Source organism: Lagopus leucura, unplaced genomic scaffold (genome assembly GCF_019238085.1).
Source record: "Lagopus leucura isolate 7727_CA_CO unplaced genomic scaffold, USGS_WTPT01 Super-Scaffold_702, whole genome shotgun sequence".
Taxonomy (NCBI): domain Eukaryota; kingdom Metazoa; phylum Chordata; class Aves; order Galliformes; family Phasianidae; genus Lagopus; species Lagopus leucura.
Genome location: NW_024962254.1, coordinates 5,603,143 through 5,611,518, shown reverse-complemented (window position 1 = coordinate 5,611,518; position 8,376 = coordinate 5,603,143). Strand labels below are relative to the sequence as shown.

General features: G+C 40.3%; 1 pseudogene; it reads left to right on the top strand.

Annotated features, from left to right (window-relative positions):
- Nucleotides 1–7,911: 7,911 nt before the first annotated feature.
- On the top strand, nucleotides 7,912–8,068 carry LOC122175191 (annotated as a pseudogene).
- The last annotated feature ends 308 nt before the right edge of the window (nucleotides 8,069–8,376 follow it).

Below are 8,376 nucleotides of genomic sequence, written 5' to 3'. Positions count from 1 at the left end.
TCTGTATTTCAATTGACAATGTCAGTACCACAGCAAGTCCATTACCAGAATATATGCCACTAAGCACTCTATTTAAGAGAATTTTATTCTTGACAGATTCCAATACTTTCTTGATGTTACTTCCTTTTCGTACACTGGGGCAGTGCCAAATAGAATGGTACAATAAAAATACTAGCACTGAAGTATTTTTAACTGTGACAGCTAGAGGAAGAAAGGAAAGTAAAGAAAGGAAAACAACTTCAGCTACATTTTGCAGTGCCTTATAGAAGAGCTGAATGACACACATACGCTGATGATAGAAGAATCCATTGCAACACACTTGGGCTGAACTCTTTTTTTGCCTTTGTTTTGCTTTGTGAAACAGTTGGAGTCCACTAACTAGAGCTGGGCTGTTCTGTATTTGCACTGACATCAACAAGAATGGTTTCCAGTAATACATACTGTCTACAACTTTGTTGACCATAACATTTTGACTGTTATCAGGAATCCGGTCTGCACAGTATTTTCTATTTTGCTGTTGTAGGACTGACAGTCTCAGCTCCTTCCATGGGTATACTCAGTCTCTGTAATTACCAGCAATTTGTTCTTTTACGCAGACAACTGGCAGGATCGATCAAAACCACGGACTCCTTCCTCTCACAGATTACTGGATGTTATGGTCTAACCCAGAAAGCAGTTAAACAGTACACAGCCCTTCATTCACTCCCTGTCCCACCCAGTGGATGGAGGCGAGTATTGGGAAAAAAACATGGAACTCATAGGCTGAGATAAAAACTGTTTACTGAGATAGAAATGGAAGAGAGAAACTACAGTAATAATAATTATATACATACATATATATATACATTTACAAAACAAATGATGCACCAAGAAATTGCACACCGCTTGCCAACCAATCCCCCCACACAGTGGTACCTCCCCCACCCCCGAGCCACTCCCCTTGATTTTATAACTCATATATCCCTTTTGCCACTTTAAGTCAGCTGTCCTGGATCTGCCCCCTTCCAACAACTCATGCTCATGACCCCCAGCTCCCTCACTGGCAGGACAGTGCTAGAAGCTGAGAAACTGAAAAGTCCTTGGCTCTGGTGCGGCACTGCTCAGCAACAATTAAAACATCAGTATGCAATCCACACTGCTTTTCTCCTAAAGTCAAAATACAGCATTATGGCAGACACTGTGAAGAAAATCCCAGCAGAAATCTGAGCAGCCTAACATAGTGGTTGGCAAGCCCACAGCTGGGGTCTGTAATTGAGTGATCTTTAAGGTCCCTTCCAACCTAAGCCATTCTATTACTCCATGAAACCAGGACAGTGGGGAAGCTGATTTCTTCTGAAGATATTAAAAAATACAAAGAGTAAACACACACAGCCAGCAAAATGGCCTTGAATGCCTTTCTACCTTCATAGAAATTTCAGTAATTCACAATCCAGCTAAAAGATCTGGAGTGGATCTCTTCAGTCATAACTTGGTATCATATCTATCCCCTGTAGGATTGGTTCACTCAAAGAGCAGTTGCCTTCCTCTGTGCCTTCTCAGCATGCTGATGACTAAATAACAGGATGCTCCTTTTCCTGATTGTTACTGGGCTGTTCCCCCTCTCCACAGGCTTAGCACCAGTCATGCTGCTCATCCTGTATTTGATATACAGTTACAAGGAGCGTGCAGCAAAGGAGCATTGCGCTATTCATCAAGTACAGCAGGACTTAGCTATCCTGCTGCTCGAGGTCATAGACTGAGATGCAGCTGACTGTCTCAAGTTTCCCATGATTTACAGCACATCTCCTAAGTCTGTGACCTGACAGTCATTTATATTTCAGCTTCTGATACATATCACTCCCTCCATCAATAGATTTGCTACATTTCCCTTGCAATGATTTTGCCTAACGTTTGGTTACATGTAGTCGTAATGCAAATAATATCACTTTAGACTAACCTCAGTATGTGCCTCAGAGATCTTTCTTCTTCATTACTTGTCCAGCTATGACATGACATAAAAAAAGGACTGAGTAAGATAGAAGGTCTGTCTGAAACATGGTTTAGTGGGAGAGGCGTGGTTAGTGGACATGGTGATGATGCATTGATAATTGGACTAGATGATCTTAGTGGTCTTTTCCACCCTTAATGATTCTATGATTTACCTGTCTGATAATGACAGGTAGCTTCCAAAAGCCCTCAGATCTTTTGTGTTATGTGTTGGAAAGAGATTCAGGCATCTGAATGTAAATGCCTGCTGGTATTCCAGATGTCTGGGTGTATCCTCCACAATATCCAGCTGCTTACAGAAAGGCAGAAGTCCAGAGTCATATCTGCCAACTTTGTGAAGGTGTGTAATGTATTTAATAATATCTGGTTTGGGCAATAATTCCCATATGTCATCTCTTCATTTTCAGTAGCTTTTTAATAAGTTTCTGATCTATGAACTTGTCCGTTCTCCCTTTCAATTACACAGTTTTGGCACACAAAATATTGTTATAACAAGGAGGTTCACATGGTTTATGAAAAAAAGTCTGCTTTTATTAGTTACGAATATGTTATCTGTTGATTTAACTTGTAGTTCTATATATCTGTATACCTGTGAGTAGTAAAATAGGCAAAATTTTGAAAGATTGTAGAGTAGGCATGAAGACTGACTGGTGGAACAAGAATTCCTACAAAATAGTGAAAAATGAAATGAGTTCTGATCCCAAATAAATGTCAAGGACAGATGAGATCAACTATCTAATCAGGGATGGGACAGAGGAGTATAAAACTTCAGAAATGTCTGAAAATAAGTGAGGAACACAGTCCTCTTGAGTTCTGACTTCTCACAATGAACTGATTTATACATTGTCCAACTCAGTCCCAGAGACTTAGGGACAGAAGGGATCACAGACCTCAGTGCTAACTAACACAGCATCAGTTCCATGTGTTCAAACTACAGAAAATGGTTTTTACCTTTAAACATCCTTTGACCTTTTCCTAAACTTTTCAGATCTGTTATGCCAATGTAAGACAGAGGAAATAGAAATGCTAAAACTTTAGACTACCATGGACTGTATGAAGGCATAACAACATGCACTGATATACATTTTTTTCTTTCCCTTTCAAGTATTAGTCAACTGGTGCCATTTCATAGGGTTTATATATCACATTGCATGGGTGTTTCCAATTTACTGATGAAGATCATATTTTACCAATGTGGTTATCAACATTTTCAGTTGCAAATAACTTCAAACAGGAACATTCCTAATTAAATTGCTAGCTCTGTTATGGTCTCAGGACTTAAATAAAGCAATAGGGGAAAGAGCAGAAGAGAGATCCAGAAAAGAGCTTAAGTTTTTTAGAGTTTCTGTATATTCCTTCTCTACAGAGAAGGCTATAGAGAGAAGAGGGTTTGAGGTTCTCTTAATACAGAATAGTTGTATATTTGTATAAAGCAATAGTATCCATATCCTGTAACAATGTAAAAGTAATTAATGTGGCAGAATGAGAAGTACATTTCTGCTCCTTTCCACCACTGTTTTTAATCCACCATTTACTTTGAATTTTGCTTGGTTTCTTTGAATCCCGCACCTCCAGAGACTTCCCACATCTCAGCACACTTGCTTTTTCTTCCTGCTGCTTTGTTGGGAGTACTAGCCCAGTAGTTACGTCAGCTGCCAATGGTTTTGTTAAGTTCAAATTGCTTTTCATTATGGAAAATGTGTGAAAAGCAACAACAGGAGAACAGGTGTCAGCTGAGACTGTAGGATAATATGTGTCCTTCATTAATCCCTTGATTATTCAAGACATCATAGAAAATTGTTGTCCTTGATAGCAGTCACAATATTCAGATACTATATGTTGCTTCTGTTCCTATGTGTTTGCAGGATTGCAGCTTCTGAGTATAAAATATTTAGAACAAAGATTGGAGCAAGAAGCGCTGACACCCCATACTTATCTTCATTCTCGACATTATGAAGGGTATATAGTTACACCATGATTGCAATCAAACATTAGGAATGCTGATGAGAGCAGAGATTTTATGATTTACTAAGATCATTGTCTTGGTTTTTTGAGGCTTATCTCAGCCTCCAACACAGTGCATTCTGACGCCCTCAAGTCATGAAGGGACAGAATCAATCCATATTTCTGCAGTGACAGGGGCTCTCAAGAATTGACTGTGTTGGAGGCTGAGATAAGCCTCACTGGTAAGGACTGGCAGAAACATCCTATTGTGACGGGCCCAGGGGCTCCGTGTGTACTTGGTATTGATTATCTCAGAAGGGGACATTTGAAGGATCCCAAGTGGTAGAGAGAGGCCTCTGGAATACCTGCTGTAGACACAGAAGGTGTTAAGCAGCTGTCTGTTTTGCCTAGCCTATCATCTGCTGTGAGGATGCTATGAGTAAAAGAGCAGCAGGTACCGATTGCTACAAAACCGGTGCACAGGCGTCAGTACCGCACCAACAGGGATTCTTTGCTCCCCATTCATAAGTTGATTCGTCAACTAGAGAGCCAGGGAGTGATCAGCAAAACTCACTCGCCTTTTAACAGCCCCATATGGCCAGTGCGTAAAGCCAGTGGAGAATGGAGGCTGGCTGTGGCCTGAATGAAGTCACACCCCCACTGAGTGCTGCTGTGCCGGACATGTTAGAACTCCAGTATGGACTGGAGTCAAAAGCAGCCAAATGGTATGCCACCATTGACATTGCTAATGCCTTCTTTTCCATTCCTTTGGCCAAAGAACTTAAACCACAGTTTGCTCTCACCTGGAGGGGCGTTCACTATACTTGGAACCATTTACCTCAGGGGTGGAAACACAGCCCGACCATTTGCCATGGGGTGATCCAAACTGTATTGGAACAGTGCAGTGCTCCTGAGCACTTGCAGTAGACTGATGATATTATTGTGTGGGGCGATACAGCAGAAGTCTTCACAGAATGAGAGCAAATAATCCAAATTCTTCTGCAAGCTGGTTTTGCTATTAAGTGAAGCAAAGTGAAAGGACCTGCCCAGGAAATTCAGTTCCTAGGTATAAAGTGCCAAGATGGGCACCGTTACATTCCACTTGATGGGTGATGAAGAAAAACAGGAATGTTCATTGTGTACCATAAAGAAATTTGATGTTGGGGGAGAGCAGTCAGTAATTCTATGTATATATGTGTATATAGACATGTGTTGTGTAACGCATTTTAATCATTGTTCGTTTTATATATATATATAAAGCATGATGTAGTAGTGTAGAATAAGCAGTGGAATGTCACGGTTTTGTGGTTTTTGGTTTTCATATTCCACATCATAACATCATGTAGTGCACTGGGAGTTTAACTGTTAATGATCCAATTCCAGGTAGCTGTCCCTGTACATAACAGAAGTCATGGGATCTGGCCCTTCCAGGTTGGGTAGTCTCTTACTGCCTTGCAGTGGGTACTGGAGGGTGGTTTTCTAGTTGTTCCAAGCTTTTCAGGTTTGACTCGGTCTCAGGAACTCCCTCACTCTCCTATTTTATTTGATTTATTAGTCTCAGTTTCAATTAGATTGTATTATGTTGTGTTATCTTGCATTCCGATATCATAGTAAAATAAGTTTTCCTCCATAAATCGTTGCCGCTGGTTTTTTTCCTTCCTTGAGCCCAACTCCCATCTCCCTATCCCTTTTCCCTTTCCCTTCCCATTTTGTGGGGCTGGGGGGGGCTCAGGGGCCTACTGCCCCCCATCACAGGCATAGATTGATCTAGTTAACTCCGAGACAATCATAAGTACATATGTACATGTATAGGAATATGTATAATGGAAGGAGACTGTGGAAAAGGACTTTAAACAGCCAGTTTCTTTTAGAGAATATCTGCTGAATTCACACTGAATAATAAGGATACCTACCGTTATTACTGAAATTCATCAGTTATACAGTGACCCAATTTAGGTTTCAATTCTTGCATCAATAACATTTAAGATAAAATGTCACATCAGAACTTAGTGATAATTTTAATATTTCTGTAAGATTTTCCTTAGTTCTCTTTACCAGACGTGAAAATCAGATTATTGGCATTGTTCAAGTGGAGTAGTCTATCACCTTGTTTTCTAAGCCAGTCAGTCACTGACATCTCCATTTTAATTTTCCCATAACCATCAATAATTTACCACATTTTTCACCACAACTGATTTTAATAATGGTAGACCCAGTATTTCCATCTTTACACACGTAAGACTCACCCAAATACCTCAAGTAATGTCTGATATACAGAGTTCTATGGAAAAAAAAAAAAAAAAAAAGAAACAAACAAAAAACAAACAAACAAAAAATAGAAACATTCCTGTGAGGAACAGCTATTTCAAAGTGAAACAACAAAATAATTTTGAGCAACTAGTGTATGCCTTTTCTATGTAGTGTCTATTCCTTCACACCAATTCAGGCAGACCCCAAGCTGAACATCAGCAAGCAATTTGCCCTTGTGGCAAGAGAAGCAATCAGCCTCTTGGGCTGTCTTAGGCAAAGTATTACCAGTAAACCTAGGGATGTAGTCCTTCCCCTCTGCTCAGCCCTGGTGAGACACATCTGGCATGCTGCAACCAGCATTGAGATGCTAATACAAGAGAGATATGGATGTAATGGAGGGAGTCCTGCAAAGGGCTATGAAGATTGATAAGGGCTTGTCCCATCTGCTATACTAAGATAGGCCAAGAGAAGTGGGAATGTTTGGCGGAATCATCGACCCTGGAGGTGTTCAAGGAACGTTTAGAGGTTGTGTTGATGGACATGCTTTAGTGAGGACTTTTTGTGATCAGCAGACAATTGGACTAGATGATCTTGTATGTCTTTTAACAAACCTTGGTGATTCTATGACTATGATTCTAAGGGCTTTATGTCCCTATCCTCACTCTCAGGATGGGAAAAGGTGCTGTTATCTGATGGATTTGGGTAGGAGTGGTGTGACAGCTCCACTAGGCATTGTTGCTGCCTACTCTCTGCCAGCTTAACTTGTCTGTCATCTCTTCTAATTCAGACAACAGTAATTTTCTGCAACAAAATGAACTTTTTTAGATAATTCAGGATCTGCCTCACTGAAAGCAGCAGGAAGCAAACACTTCTCCAGGTAGTGTAGAAATCAGCTTGCAGACACTGAATATATCTGCTGTGTGTGTACTCCATCTGTAACTTCATCAGAGCACCTACGCAACAGACCCAAGGCACAGGAGCAGGAAACAATGTTTTTGTTGCTAATGGAAACATTCTTTTTTTTCTCCACTGAAGTGCTGCAGTCCAGTGCTTCAGTCTACAACAGTATTCATCTCAGGTCTAAATAACACCCAATCAAATTCATAATAATAGAAAAAAAAACCACTCCTTTGGTATAGCCGACATCTATCCAGTGCACACTCTCTTCTACTCCAAACTGGACTTCTACATAGTAACAAGGGAACACAGCTTGGCTCTATCTACCAGCACCATCTGCTGTTACCTTGGAGAAGGTATGTTATAGCAGATGATAGAAATTCTGAGTTGTAGATCTGTCATGACACTAACAAAACCTCTGTTATGCAGTCATATCTATAGACACAGCTCTTTATGTGCAATCCTAAAGATCTTTTCTGAAAAATCACATTCATGAAATCACAGAATATTTTGAGTTGAAAGGGACCTTTAAAGGTCATCTAATCTAACTCCCCTGCAGTGGACAGGAAGACCTACAGCTCTATCAGGTACTCAGAGCCCTGTCCACCATGACATTGGAAGTCTCCAGGGATGTCTTCACCACCTCTCTGGGCAACCTGTTTCAACTCCTCTCTATTTTATTGCAAAAAAACTTTAAATCTCCCCTCTTTATTTTGAAATCATTTCTCACTGTTCTATCACATTCCTGGTTTCTTTACTGAAACTTCTGTTCACATACGCAGCTTTCACTGACTGCCTATTTCCATAGCTTCTGTTTGGTCTGAGACATTCTATTTTGCCTCTTGACCTCTTGACTAAGATCAAGTGCAGTATCTGTTCTTACTTCAGATTAATATCTGATACGTCCTCAGTTGAGAGGAAAATTTCTATTGGTAAGGTGCTGGAATGGGCTGCCCAGGGAGGTGATTGAGTCATCATCCTTGGAGTTATCCAAGAAACATTCAGATGTTGTACTAAGGGAAATTGAGAAATAATGGTGATAAGTAGACAGTGTGGACTGGATGATCTTGGAGGTCTTTTCCAACCTTGGTGATCCTAAGATCAATTTAGCTATTACAATGAAATGTCATGGTAATTCTGTAAGGTATAAGATTTGGAGAACCCATTTCTCTCTCTCGCTTCTGTTTTTGCTGTTGATTTTTGCAACTTCATCAAATTTTCATGGGGAAACTGTTTCCCATTTAGGCTGCTAGAATTTCAGAATGTAAAGCAGGAACTGAACTGGCAGTGAATGAAGAA